Genomic DNA, 15921 nt, shown 5'->3' with positions numbered 1-15921 from the left:
CTCTACTAGACAAGAACTATTTTGAAAACACTGGGGAGAGCAGAGCTTACTACCCAAGAAGTCAGAGAAAGCTTGACAAGAGGTTGTGGTATTTTTTGCTGGGGCCTGCAGCCTGTATGGAAGATAATCAGATAAATAAGAAGTTCTCAAAATCAGAGAAAAGTGCTTAGAATGTGTACAAGTCTGAACATTCAAAATATGGTCCAAGAACAGCTCAGGGAAAAAAATGAGTGGGAAATATCAGAAAGGGAGATAGCACATGAGAGACTCCTAACTCTGGGAAACGAAATAAGGGTGGTGGAAAGGGAGGTGGGCGGGGGGAGGGGGTGACTGGGTGACAGGCACTGAGGGGGGCACTTGATAGGAATGAGCACTGGGTGTTATTCTATATGTTGGCAAATTGAACACCATTAAAAAATAAATTTATATATATATAAAAAAGAACAGCTCAAGGAACAGTAGATAATCAGGTGATTTGTGGACATATTTCAAATGGCTTCTGAACTGTAATAAGGATATTGGATTTTTCTGTAATCAATAGGGATCTATAAAAAGGTGTTATTTTTATAGTGTGTTTTCTGATTACAAAAGTAGAACATACGCATTATAAATAATCTGAAAATTGCAGAAAAAGCTGAAGAATTTCTGAGATGTTTAAGGCAAAAGAATCTTCTCACATCCATGCTAGTTTGTCCAGATGTGAGACAAACACCAGAAGTTAAAAGCAGCTATAGATCTAGGAAACAGAATCCATGGTCTTTTTGGGTAGAATCTTCTGAACGTGACAATTTATGAAAAGCAGTGAGCAAGAGGGAGAAGGTGACAACAAACCTGAAGTTTCTGTATTAAGTAAATGTAGTAGATGATTAAAAAAATACTAATTTAAAGAGCTATTACAAGAGCAGCAGTAGTTTTGGAGATGGAGGCACGAATCAGTTATAGTCCAATTTGTTTGAAGCCTTTGATAGAAGATTCAGATGCAAATGAACATTGAGCCACCAAAACTGTCTTAAGAGGAGTAGTAAACTTGTCAGGCTTATTATTACAAATTTGTAAATGGATGAAAGAAGACTTGTTATTTCAGGGATTACCCTATAGTCCATACGTCAGGTCCAAAGAAATATGTTGGTCTCAATGAACATCAACATTGGAGGTACGGACAGAGGAGGAACCTGTCAAGTCAAATGACAACAACAACAACAACAACAACCTCCTCCCCCGACCCCCCGTAGGACCCCCAAACCTTCTTGTTTGTTGGAGGAGAAGCAGGAGCAAGTAGGGTAGTTCGGTGGTGAAAAGAAATGACATAGAGCCCTAGATTAAGAGATGTCAGGGATAAATGTTTGCTTTCGGTACATAGTATACAGTAGGTTATTAATTATAATTATAGCCCTATATACTGAGGGCTTATTATGGGCCAGGAACTGTACTATGCCCTTTGTATATAGGTTTGGGTGTGTAAGCATATAATAAACAATATTTTATGCATGTGATTGTCTCTACTTAAATATATCTAGCACAACATATATAAATAAATGAAACTTTATATATGCTCATCTGTACACAAATTCAGTGTTCATATGTATACATGTACACATGTAATCCTATTTAAATTATTTAATTCATTATAGTTACAAAGATACTTAATCCTTGGAGGTATCTTGTGATATTATTATTATTATTTCCATTTTCAAGGTCACCTGTTTGTCGTATCACCTACCTCCGGCCCAAGGATAAAACTTAGAGTAAAATTTTTCTTGCTCTGCTCACCTGAAGATTTTATGAAATTCTGTAGTGAATCCTATCATTATAGATCATCAATGTTTTTAATAACTTATTACTGATTAATGGCCATGATTATAATTTGAGCAGTATGACATTAAATAATTTACTCTAAAAATGGTTGAATAAGTACCCTGAATAATGATACTTAGTGAATTGTGCATTATATGAACATGACTTTTATGGATTTGATGCATATACAAGAGTTCATATGGCAAAAAATTACACCTGTTTTAATGTCAACATAATTATTTTATGGCTAATTGAACTTAATTTTCTTCAGGCTTACTCAGCTAAGGACACAGTAGTAAAATCAGGGCAAATATGAAAATTATAGCGTAGCCTTTAACTTGCATTTATTCATATTTCATAGGCTTTAGATAGTCAGATAAGAAAAACCGCTTTTTCTCTTTTTCGTATGTATTCACAACATCGATACTGGTTCATGTGAACTTTAGAGGAATTACATTATGTAAAAATCTAATGAAATATGGCCTGCCACATTTTTAGAAACAAATTTTAGCTAAATGAAAACAGGATACCAGTATTTATCTACATGAACTTATATATTTATATTTTTAGGGATCCCTGGGTGGCGCAGCGGTTTAGTGCCTGCCTTTGGCCCAGGGTGTGATCCTGGAGACCCGGGATCGAATCCTACGTCGGGCTCCCGGTGCATGGAGCCTGCTTCTCCCTCTGCCTATGTCTCTGCCTCTCTCTCTCTCTGTGACTATCATAAATAATAAATTAAAAAATTATTTATATTTTTATTTATTTACATATTTTTAAAAAATTTATTGATTTACTTTAGAGAGAGAGCACATATGAAAGCATGGTGAGGGGGTGGGGAAGAGGGGCAGTAAAAAAATTCCAAGTGGATTACCCACTGACTGGGAGCCCAATGCAGGGCTAGATCTCATGACCCAGAGACCATGACCTGAGCCGAAACCAAGAGTCCGATGCTTAACTAACCGAGGCCCCGAGACACCCCAGTACATTTATAAATATGTATTAAAGACAGGGATTGCATTTCTGAAGTAGAATTTTTCTGCATGTTTGTAACATGTTCTGTTGAGCTTCACAGGTATGAAACTGCTGTTGAGATTCAGGACAGCCTAGGTTCACAGATGTTGAAAATTGAAAACTTTTTATATCTGAGCTTTAAAATGAAGTAAAGCTTGTTACATCTCAAATTTAAAATTGATAATGAAAAAAAAAAATAAAATAAAATTGATAATGATTTATTAAATAAATATAAATTTGCTCTGTTGTGTCAGTGGCATCTGGTTGGAAACTAAAATTATTACCAGAACAGAATTCGGAAAACTTAAATATTCAGGTTAATTGAAAAATATATATTGAGGGGCAGCTGGGTGGCTCAGCAGTTGAGGGTCTGCCTTGGACTCAGGTTGTGATCTGGGGGTTCTGGGTCGAGTCCTGCATGGGGCTCCCCGCAAGGAGCCTGCTTCTTCCTCTGCCTGTGTCTCTGCCTCTCTCTCTCTGTGTCTCTCATGAATAAATAAATAAAATCTTTTAAAAATCAAAATCAAAATATATATTGAAATTACATTTGATAATATGCAAAAATTCCATTTGTAGTTACATTCTTTTAGGGCATAATAGTGTTTAAAATGATGTTGAATTTTTTTCTGTAAAAACTTTGGAACCATATTTTGTTATCTCAGACCTGACATTCCAGTTACTGTATAATATGGCTCCTAGAATGCCTTCAGGCCCTACACTACCAATCAATAAGAAGTTCCCCTTTCAGAATAATTAAACATTACATTAAAAAAATAAAAATTTTTGAGGTTTAAAAAATGAAAAGAATTTTACAAGTTCAATGCTTTTTTGTTTGTGTGCTTGAATGGAATACTTTTTCCCCCCTAAACTTTAGCTCAAACAGGCTATATTTTAGGAAAAAGTCCTAAAATAGGTACATTAACAACAAGCAAAGCAGCTCAGAAAAGAGTAATTTCAGTTGTATTATATACAAAAGGTGCAGAGCAAGATGACTGCCAGAAAATGTTTTGTGGTGTTTACTAAGTGGAGACGTTCCAAAGCGTGGACATTTTTGTACAATGGAGTACATTATTCACATCTGTAGTGGAGTGCTCACACTTAAACACTTCTAACCTATTTATTGTGAAGTACCAACCTGGACTGTGCAATACAAAGTTAAAAAAAATGGAAAGCTGGCATATGTTTTGCATATAATCATATAAATATAGATTATTCATATACTTTGTTTTGTAAGAATAAAGAAATGACTGAGCAAGAAGCTAAGTAAAAATTGTATGTCTGCTAGATTTTCAAATCTGTGAAATGGACATTTTGGTTTGGGATATTAATTACACAAATTCATTTTAATAGGTACCAGTTATGGGTCAGTTATTTCACACTGAACGGGATTTGCAAAAGGAAAAGAATATAGAAATTTTTGGCTGAAGTGCAGTAGTTTGTTTCTGTGTATTATGAGACTGATACTGAGACTCCTAACTCTGGAAAATGAACTAGGGGTGGTGGAAGGGGAGGTGGGCGGGGGGTGGGGGTGACTGGGTGACGGGCGCTGAGGGGACACCTGATGGGATGAGCAGTGGGTGTTATGCTATATGTTGGCAAATTGAACACCAATAAAAAATAAATTAAAAAAAAGAAGTATGAGACTGATAGATTTTGTAAGACACTGCTCAATGACCCCTAGGCAGTATTGAGGATGGAAGAGAAGGTAACTTCAAGTAATGTGTAAAAAAAAATCAGAAAAATTATATTTAGAAATGCCTTTGATGCAACATCCAAATTCTTGAATTTTAAAACTTTTCATTTTAATTGGGACATCTATTTTTACTCCTAAAAAATATTTGGAATCACTGCACCATTTTAAAACTAAGATTTTAGCAAAAACCATGAGATGAAATTTACTTAAATGAGATGAAATTCACTTAAATTTCATGTATTTATTTTACATGAAATAATGCTTTTTAAATGGTAATGAACAGCCATTATTTAGCAAGATTTTATTTTAAAGAAAAATAGCTTATTGGAAAATGGATTAAGTTTTCTGCCAATCTGTGTGATGAAACTGGGTATCCAATTTTCTGATTGTTATAAACAGTAATTAGGTTTCGGGAGTTTTACTCTAGGTTAGAAGTGTTGGTTTTAGTGATTCAGCATTTGTGTCGGTTAGGGAACGAACACCTGACCCATAAACAATGTGTGAATTCTAACCACAAACTCAAGAACCCTTTTTTTTTTTTTTACTTCTCAATTGACATCAGAAAAAGCTCGAAACATATTTAAATAATTTTTTCCAGAACTCCTGAAATCAAATCATGTGAGTTTTGAATTAACTGTGCGTCGTCGGAGACACCACTCTGCCCTTGAACATTGATACCGTAGTAATCTAAACATGTTTCTATTTAAATATGGTGTGTGCATTTATTTCAGAAGTCAAAAAATCTGCTACCATTTAGCAGGATAAAAGAACTGATAGAATCTTGACAATAGCGGAAATTTGAACCTGACCGAGGTCAGAAGCAGGCCGGCTCTTACCCTTCCCGTCCTCCCTTCCATTCCCTTTTGTAGGTTAGTTGAATCACATCGGGTACATTTACAGGCGCTCTTTTTTTTTTTTTTTAAGATTTTATTTATTTATTCATGAGAGAGAGAGAGAGAGAGAGAGAGAGAGAGAGAGAGGCAGAGGCCCAGGCAGAGGGAGAAGCAGGCTCCATGCAGGGAGCCCGACACGGGGCTCGATCCCGGGACCTGGGTCACGCCCTGCCCCCCTCCGGCCCCAGATGCTCTCCCCGTGTACCGTAGTAAAACACGAGGTGGGGGTGCAGGATACTGGAGAGGACTTGTACGTGTGTGTGCGCGTGTAGCCCCATCCGCTAGAGGCTTGCGCTCTTTGAAACATCAGGGAACAAGGCGCCTGTGATCCTAGTGACCGCATCAGACCCGGGTGGAGCCGGGGCAGCGGCGGGGCGGGCTGATGCAGGGGCGCCTCCGTGGCCCGGGGGTCGGGGGTCCGGGGGTCGGGGGGTCCCGCGGGGGGTGGCCTATGAGCCGCAGGCCCGGCATCTGCGGACGCGGCTTCTAGACCCTGGAAGCCCTGCTCGGGGACCCGCGGCAGGTGATGGCGGAGCACCCCGCGGCCCCGGCCCCTCCCGCCGCACCCTGCGCCCCCGCACCCCTCCTGGGGCAGCGAGCCCAGCAGCTGCCGGGTGCACACGGCCGCCCCCCGCCCCTGGTCTCCGGCCCCAGCCCCTCCTGCACCCCCGCCCCCCCCGCCCGCCCCCCAACCCCCTCCCCCGCCCCCTCCCGCCGCAAGCCCAGCCGCGGCAGCAGGCAGAAGCGGCACCCCCAATAATGAGTCCACTTTAATGAGAAAAAGTAATCTTCTGCATTTCCAGTAAGTCTGCCCCCTACGGGCTGCGGCGGCACTCGGAGGGGCGATGCTGCCCTGGCCCCCCCAGCTGTCCCCGTGTCCCCCAGCTGTCCCCCGTGTCCCCCCGGCTGTCCTCCATGTCCCCCCAGCTGTCCCCCATGTCCCCCCGGCTGTCCCCCATGTCCCCCCAGCTGTTCCCGCCCCCCCCACCCCGCGGTGGCTCTGGGGCGGCAGGACCCACAGCTCGGCCACCCGGCCAGCGGAGCCCACCTTGGGCCGCCTGAGCTTCAGATGCTCTACCTACGACAAGTTCCTGTTTCCGTGTGGACGGGCTCACCTTGAAGCCGACGTGTCTTCCAGAGGACGTGGCATCAGGATTGTAGGCGCGGGCTTCGCGGCTTGAATGAGCGCTCGAGGTAACCCCAAGGAGAGAGGTCTCGGGGGGAGTTTCCGCCTCTGCTCCTAGGCCCCCCCTAGAAAATGTCCTAGGGGACATTTTCTTCTTACTTGGATGACTAAGCCGGTCACTTGGAAATTCTCATTAAAAATCTGCCGGCGGGATCCCTGGGTGGCGCAGCGGTTTGGCGCCTGCCTTTGGCCCGGGGCGCGATCCTGGAGACCCGGGATCGAATCCCACGTCGGGCTCCCGGTGCATGGAGCCTGCTTCTCCCTCTGCCTTTGTCTCTGCCTCTCTCTCTCTCTCTCTGTGACTATCATAAATAAATAAAAAAAAAAAAAAATTAAAAATCTGCCGGCGAAACTACCTACTGATAGATTCATCTAGCAAGTGACCTGTGGCCTAGTATTCTTACTGCTGGGCTTCGTGCTGGTTGCTTTTCTGACGTATATTCCTTTTAATAAAAAAAAAGAATTATTAAGAAAACACCATGATTAAAAAAAACAACAACAACAATATAGGCTCACTGCTCAGTTAAAATTCAGCAACTCCTATTTATGAGAGTAACCCATTGATGAATATTAATTTCATGCTATGTAGTAAGAATAAAAAAAAAATCATGCCAAACTTGCTGGAGAATATGACTTCTGTTGCAAACTGACCAGAATTGCTTTGGCCACACACCATTATTAGGTTATTTTTGACAGATGTGGTTTGCCTTCGACCCTTGGAAACACATGGTTACGTGCAGTAAAAGACACCCTTAGCTCAAATTTTGCCAAATGTAAAACACATCTTTGCAGCCAGGCATAAAAACGGTTATCCAGGGATCCCTGGGTGACTCAGCGGTTTGGGGCCTGCCTTCCGCCCGGGACATGATCCTGGGGTCCCGGGATCGAGTCCCACGTCGGGGTCCCTGCAGGGAGCCTGCTTCTCCCTCTGCCTGTGTCTCTGCTTCTCTCTCTCTCTCTCTCTCTCATGAATAAATAAATAAAAATCTTTTAAAAAAAAAAAAAGCAATTATCCAAGCTGGGTGTCAGCGTGATGTCATCCCTGTTGTCCGTCTTGTTAGGAGCTCTGATAGCACCTTGCAGGAATGGTTCATTAAAGGCATCAGCAAAAAAAAAAAGTAGAAGTAGAATCCAGCTACCTTTCCGATTAATGTCAAAACTGCTTTGAATCAGACGCTGAATCAGGGCCGTGAAAGAGGGCCTATGTAGAACTTACTAGATTCTTAGGCCCCTTTGCAAGGCAGACATGCCCGTGTCACCGTTAGAATTAATCAACATAGTTTCAACATCACTCATTTCACCGCTGACATGGTCTTACCAATATTCACTATTCTAATGAAGAAACTTCCGTGTTAATAGGAGATAAATGTAGGTGAGACCTGCGGTAGTTGTTTAAAGCATGTGAGCTTCTGATCACCCTGTTGAGTATTAACTAGTCGCCTTGGGTTTATGTTTCTGATTATTGATTATATATTATATTTCTGATTATTGTACTTCAGATGGTAGCGTGTTCCCCATCTCTTCTCTAGAGTTGCTATGGGCAGGAATATGAAACATTCATCTTCACACATGCTCCAGCTGCTTTGTTGTTCTACTTCTCAGTGGGGATTTACCCTTAGAGTTGCTTTTGTTTTGTGTTTGCTCTTCCAGTCTTCCCTAAGTCCCAAATTGGTGTGATTTCTCAGGCTGACTTAGGGACTTAGGTAGTCCTCATTTCCCTACCTCATTAACTGATGTGTAACAGTATTTCTCAAACCAAAGTCAAAGCTGGGATCTACTACGGACCTTAAAAAAAAGAAATTGCATATTCCTGGGCTCCACCCTGGAGGATCAGATTTAGAATTTCTAAAGTATAGCGCAAGAGTATGGCCTTTTACATTTTTCCCAATTAATTTTTGTGCAGCCTCTCGGCAAAGAGTGGTCTGAGAGGAACTGGAGGGGACGGTCTTTGCTTGAGGATGAGCATCTGGCAACAGAAACGACATATCAAGAACTGAGCTCCTTGTCCCCTCTGGGGTTTCGTGTTGTTAGTAGGTCAGCATCCACGGAGCCTCGCAGCCTGCAGCTCCCGTGGCCCATTTGCCTCCCCGGCCCGGCGGCGGAGGGCCTGGCAGGCTCAGCTGCCCTCCTGCCCAGGCTCTGGTGCAGTGGCCCTGGTCACGTCTCCCCGGCCCAGCCCTGGGGTCTGCAAGCACCTCTGCCCAGGGCCTGGGCGCGTGGGGCCCGCAGTCCCAAACCACTGTCCAGGTTTCTCCCGCCACCGACTTCTTATATTGCGGTCGCACCGCCTTAAAAAGAAACTTGCTGTCCCATGATCCCTAGCACACGTCCACTGCAATCTGGAGAGCGACCTGTTCTCTTCCCACGGTGTCCTTTCCTCACTGTCACTAAGCAGCCGCCCAGATCCTTTGGGCCGCAATCGCGTGGGGACTGCTGCACACTTGTGGGATTGGGATTGCACTTGAAGGTGTCTTTCCCCCCCGTGAGAGGGCAATCGAGGTGCTGCAAGGGCGCCCGAGCTAGCAGAGCTCGGGAGCACTTTCCCCCTGACAAAATCTAGGCCCTCATTTAAGACATCGGCCCCCCTTCTCCCCCATTTTTCAGTAGAAAAAGACAATTCTGTAGCATCTAGTAGCCAGCCGTGTGTGGCTATTTGCACAGAAAATACAGTAAGTAAATTTAAAATTTAAGTTCACTGTGGAACAGTCTGCTGGTCGCAGCTCCTGAACGCCTCAGGGGGACCCAGAGGTGCGTGAGGCTTAGGTCTTCTGCAGTGCAAGGGGACCCCCGCCCCGGGCTCGGCGTGCTCCCCAAGGCCGCCTGCAGTTCTGCGGCCCCACATTTGCTTCAGGCTGCCTCTGCTCCTCCACCTTGTCTGGATGTGTTTCTGGGTTTGACTCAGGCTTTCTCTGTCATTAATGTGCAAAGGTGCACTGCAGGGCCTGCGTGGTACACACACACACACACACACACACACACACACACACATACTCGGTTGAACTCCTTTGAGATGATGGCAGGTAAACACACACTTGAGTTAAATTCTTGGTTTTGAGATCATGGTGGATTCACCTGCAGCCATAAGCAGTGAGACAGAGATCCCAGGTGTGCTTCACCGTTTCCCTCAGTTGTAACATCTCGTACAACGGTTGTACACTCCCGCCGTGAGGGGGTTGATATGGATCTGTGCCATATACAGAGCCTTTCTATCATCTCATCACTCATGGTGCCCTTTTGTGGCCACACCTAGTTTCTTCCCACTTCCCCCATCCCCTCCTTAAGCCCTTTCAACTATTAATCCGTTAAGCATTTTTATGATTTTCTCATTTCAAAAATTGTTTCCTGGTTTTGTTTTTCTTTTCTTTTCTTTTTTTTTTAAGATTCTAATTAGTTGACATACAGGGCAGTATTGGTGTCGGGAGCAGAATTCAGTGGTTCATCACTTACATACAGCACCCAATGCTCATCCCAGCAAGTGCCCTCCTTAATCCCCATCAACTAGCATCCCCCGCCCCCGCCTACTTCCTCTCCATCAACCCTCAGTTTATTCTCTATCATCAAGAGTTCCTTATGGTTCATTTCCCCCTCTATTCCCCCCCCCCCATATGTACATGTTTTGGTTCTTAAAGTCCACATATGAGTGAAATCATAGGGGATTTGTCTTCCTCTGACTGACTTATTTCACTTACCCTAATACACTCTAGCTCCAACCACGTTGTTGCAAACGGCAAGATTTCATCCTTTTTGATGGCTGAGTAATATTCCTGTGTATGTAAGTGTGTGCGTGTGTGTATGTAAGTGTGTATCCCACATCTTCTTTATCGCTATCATCAGTAGACGTTTGGGCTCTCTCCACAGTTTGGCCATTGTTGATAATGCTGCTATAAACATTGGGGAGCATGTACCCCTTCAAATCTGTATTTTTGTGTCCTTTGAGTAAATACCCAATAGTGCAATTGCTGGATCACAAGGTAGCTCTATTTTTAACTTTTTGAGGACCCTCCACAGTTTTCCAGGGTGGCTGCCCCAGTTTGCATTCCCACCAACAGTGTAAGAAGGTTCCCCTCTCTCCACATCCTCATCAACATCTGTTGTTTCCTGAGTTGTTCATTTTAGCCCTTCTGACAGGTGTGAGGTGGGATCTCATTGTGGTTTTGATTTGTATTTCCTTGATGATGAGTGATATTGAGCATCTTTTCATGTGTCTGTTGGCCATCTGGATGTCTCTTTGGAAAAAAGTCTGTTCACATCTTCTGCCCATTTCTTAACTGGATTATTTGTTTTTCGGGTAATGCGTTTAGGTTCTTTATAGATTTTGGATACTAACCGTTTATCAGATATGTTGTTTGCAAATATCTTCTCCCATTCCACAGGCTTCCTTTTAGTGTTGTTGAGCTTTTCCTTCATTGTGCAGAAGCTTTTTATTTTGATGAAGCCCCAATAGTTCATTTTTGCTTTTGTTTCCCTTGCCTCTGATGACGTGCCTAGTAAGACGTGCTATGGCTGAGGTCAAAGAGATTGCTGCCTGTTTTCTCCCCTAGGATTTTGATGGATTTTTGTCTCACATTTGGGTCTTTCATCCATTTTGAGTCTATTTTTGTGTAATGTGTAAGAAAGTGGTCCAGGTTCATTCTTCTGCATGTCACTGTCTAGTTTTCCCAACACCATATATTGAAGAGACTGTCCTATTTTCCATTGGATGTTATTTCCTGCTTTGTCAAAGATGAGTTGACCATACAGTTGTGGGTCCATTTCTGGGATCTCTATTCTGTTCTATTGACCTGCTTGACTGTTTTAGTGCCAGTACCATACTGTCTTGATGATTATGGCTTTGTAAGACAGCTTAAAATATGGAATCGTGATGGTTCCAGTTTTGTTTTTCTTTTTTAGAATTGCTTTGACTATTAGGAGTTCTTTTGTGATTCCATTCAAATTTTAGGATTGTTTGTTCTGACTCTGAAAAATGCTGGTGATATTTTGATAGGGATTGCATTAAATATGTAGATTTCTCTCGATAATATAAACATTTTAACAGTGCTTGTGCTTCCAATCCATGAATATGGAATGCTCTTCCATTTCTTTGTGTCCTCTTCAGTTTCTTTCAGAAGTGTTCTATAGTTTTCAGAGTACAACAAGCCTTTTATATCTTTAGTTAGGTTTATTCGTAGGTATATTATTGTTTTCGGTGAAATTGTAAGTGGGATCAATTTCTTGAATTCTTTTTCTGCTGCTTTGTTATTGGTGTATAGGAATGGAATGGATTTCTGCACATTGATGGAGGGTATGTAGCTATCTCCTCTGTTTTAGTGTTCTTATTGGTAATTTGTATCTTCTTTTTCAGAATTGCTAATGACTTGTCAATTTTATTGACTTTTTTCAAATAATCTTCTCTTTGAATCGTTGATTTGATTTTTTTTAAATTGTTTTTGTTCCACGTTCTTCAAGAGCTTATATTATTATTTTTTTTTTTATGATAGTCACAGAGAGAGAGAGAGAGAGAGAGGCAGAGACATAGGCAGAGGGAGAAGCAGGCTCCATGCACCGGGAGCCTGATGTGGGACTCGATCCCGGGTCTCCAGGATCGCGCCCTGGGCCAAAGGCAGGTGCCAAACTGCTGCGCCACCCAGGGATCCCCAAGAGCTTATATTATTGATTTAAGACTTGTTGCCCTTTTTAATTTTTATTTATTTTATTTCTTCTTTCGTTTATTTAAAGTCTGTTTATTTTTTAGTATCTCTCTATCCAACATGTGGCTTGAATGCACAACCCTGAGATCAAGAGTCTCATGCTCTTCTGACTCAGTCAGCCAGGTGCCCCTTCCCTTTTTAATATATAAGCATTTGGCACTATATATATTTCCCACTCAGCACTTCCTTATCTGAATTCCACAAACTTTGATATGTTGAATTTTACATTTTCATTCAGAACTGAATAATTCTGAATGAAAACATATAATTTTCAAAATTTAATATATATAAAGTTAAAAAAACTTCTCTTGAAAAAAATTTTTTGGTCTACAGTTTATTTGGAGGTATGGAATTCAGTTTTCAAATGCTTGGAGAATTTCCTGTTACTGATTTTTAATTCATTGTGGTTGGAGAATACTATGATTTAATTCTTTAACTTTGTTGGGATTTGATTTATGGCACAGAATATCTCTGTATATGTCCTGGCGAGCACTTGAAAACCATGTGTAAGGGTATCTCAGTGACTTAGTAGGTTTGGCATCTGATTCTTGATTTTGGCTCAGGTCATGATCTCAGGATCCTGGGATCAAGCCCTGCATCAGGCTCCATGCTCAGTGAGGAGTCTGCTTGAGGATTCTCCTCTCCCTCTCTTCCACTCTCTGTCTCTTTCAAATAAATAAATAAATCTTAAACAAAGAAAATCATGAAAACAATATGTATTTGCTGTTGTTAGGTATAGTGTTTTTGTAAATGTAGATTAAATCCTGTTTGATGGTATTGTTGTTCTTCTCTATCCTTCTGATAATCTAATATGTTGATCAACTATTGAGAGACGGATGTTGAAGTCTCCAAGTTATAAATGTGGGTTTGTCTATTTCTGCTTTCAGTTATATTTGTTTTTGCTTTACGTATTTACAACTCTGTTATTTGGTTTATACACATTTAGGATTGCTGTGTCTTCCTGTTAGATTGATCCTTTTATTATTATCTAATGTCTTTTTCTATTCCTAGTAATTGTTTTTTGCTCTGAAGTTTACCATAACTTTTGTTAATATAGCTACTTCTGCTTTTCTTTGATAAATGTTTGCATGATCTATCTTTTCTCATCCTGTTTTCTTTAAACCTGCCTATATTGTTACGTTTGAAGTGAATCTCTTGTAGGTAGCATATAATCAAGTCATGTTCTAAATCTACTGTGTCAACCTCTTTTTATTGATATATTTAGACTATTTACATTATATAACTATTGCTATATCAAGACTCAAATCTATCATTATATCTCTAGTTCTCCATTTAGTTACTAATTTTTGTTTCTCCAGCAGTGGATGGGGTGCACTGCTTCATTATTATCAGATGGGCTTACAAGTTCAGGCTCCCCCTTTGTCCTCTACTGACACATGAAGAGGAAGGGGTCTTCATTACTGCTGCTCAGAGTGGAAGTACTGGCTCCTCAGTAGGGCTTCATTGACACCGCTCTTGATGGGAGGGATGGTAGTGACTCATCACTATTACTCATATGACTTTATGCTAGGGAAGTGCCTCTTTCATTACACAGTAGTGAAAGTCCTGATTTTTCAGTAGACGTCTTGTGACATCACCCAAGTGGTGAGGGGGTAAGGCGCCTCAGTACTCCTGGACTGAGAAAGTCCAGACTCTCTCTACAAAGTTTCCCTTACAGGAGGTGGGGGATTATTACTAACTTACAAAGATGTAAGTCCTGTCTCAACTCTGCCTTTTTTGATACCATCCCAGCAATGGGTGGGTATCTAATTATACTCATTAAGGGTGGGATTCTAAGGTCTCCACTCATCCTTTCCTGGAACCAAATTATTTTCTGTGGTGTAATGGTAATCATCAAAAAGTTTTCTTTCTTACTGGGCTGTTCCTCTCCTGATTATCTAGCTAGAGAGAACAAGATTTATTGAGGTTTTGTTTTGCTTTATTTTTGTCTGTACCCATTGGCATTCTTAGGTTGCCAGCTTCTTTACCTTCTAGACTGGGATATATGAGGTTAGGAAAATTTATGACTGCTTCATTTTCCCAGAAATAGAAGTCCCAGCTAAAATCTTTTAATAAACCTTTACTGTAACCTTGAGATTAGTATGCCTGACACTCAATAAATATTTGTTGAATGGTTTAATAAATAAATATAATACATATGTACTATTCATGGAGCCCAGAAGCCCAGGCCCTATATCCTAGTATTATGAATTTTTCTTTCATAGTAGTTATTATTTTATAATCATGTATTTGTATGATGTTTTTATTAATATCTTACATTCTAGTATATTAAAAATTTCATGAAGATTGAGTCCACATGTCATTTACTCATCTTTATATTAGTAGCATTTACCGTAATTATTTTGTCTGGCATATAGCATGTATTCAGTTAGGTTTTTGAATAGATTAAAAAATGAATAATTTGATAAATATACAAATAAAGTGCCTTTCAGGGTGCTTTTTTGAATGTTTGAGCTGTAATAGTTACTTCTCAGCCAACTTCCATAAAAAGAAAGCACTTATCTTTTCCATTAGGAGTGACCATTCCTCCCAACTCTTTAAATTATGTCAGACATGTATACATAATAGGAATATTTATTTGGCACGTGGGTAAATAGATAAGGCGACTTACAGCCAGAGGTTACCAGCCAAAGTCATTAGTCATCCCAGACCCACCTCAGTTGGTCACTTCAAGGAATAAGGAGTTTAGTGTGTTGGTACCCTCATAACCCATCTGTGGCATACTAAGTTTTATTGGTACAGTTGGAAATAAAGTTCATTGCCATTCTCAATTCTCAAAATTTCTATCTTTTCTTCCACAATCTTCTATTTCTTAGAATGACTGACAAAGAAGTATCAATCTTTTATTCAGGGAAAATCCTACCCTCATCCATAAGAGCATACTTTTATCTTGGTCAAGAAAATCACACCAGCTTATAATAATATAACATTATACTGATTTGTTTGATTTTAACATCACATGGAATAATAACAATGATATCCATGATGGCTAATATTTGTTTATCCCTATATAGATGCCAGGTGCCTGATCCATATGCCTTTAAAAATTATCTTATTTGATCCTCAGAGTAACTATTTAAAGTAATATTGCAATTCTCATATTAAAGATAGGAAATTGAGGTACTATCTCCATTTTACAGATGAAGATATTGCCTGAGATCATACATCTATTAAATGTAGATCCTGGATTTGAATCTGACTCTAGAGAGGCATTCTTATCTGTGATATTTACCTAGTTAAATGCCTAGGAATGAATGGAGAGAGGAATTTTATGTATGCATTGGTGTCTGTATGTGTGTAGGTTTGATAGCTGTATCTCTTCAGCAGAGATCAAGATCAGCCCTGAAATCTCAATCTGCACTCTTACCTCTGCAACAGACTTCCTGGCTTTGGTGTTTCAAAGAAAAATATACGTCCTTCCACCCCTGAAATGTAAGATTTACAGGCACAGTGCAGCTTAATTTAAATCATGAAATATAAGTACCTTTCCCTCACCTTTTGGATGAGAGTCTGTTAACTGTCCCCCTAACTATATCTAGTCTCTCCTTTGTTTGTAGTAACAAAGGTCTTGGCTCTGAACACAATTGTCCATTTAAAGGACATTGCACATGTCTTCTGAAGTTTATTTTTGGCCAT

The 15921-nt window shown here is 40.9% G+C and overlaps 1 protein-coding gene across 1 annotated transcript in view; it reads left to right on the top strand.

The window, feature by feature from the left end:
- Window positions 1–15921, top strand: part of THEMIS (thymocyte selection associated) — a 182785-nt gene that overhangs the window by 16047 nt on the left and 150817 nt on the right. The gene's annotated exons all lie outside the window — the stretch shown is intronic.

The sequence above is a fragment of the Canis lupus genome, chromosome 1 (genome assembly GCF_048164855.1).
Source record: "Canis lupus baileyi chromosome 1, mCanLup2.hap1, whole genome shotgun sequence".
NCBI classification, from domain to species: domain Eukaryota; kingdom Metazoa; phylum Chordata; class Mammalia; order Carnivora; family Canidae; genus Canis; species Canis lupus.
The sequence above is the reverse complement of the archived record's forward strand: the minus strand, read 5'-3'. Positions and strand labels throughout refer to the sequence as shown.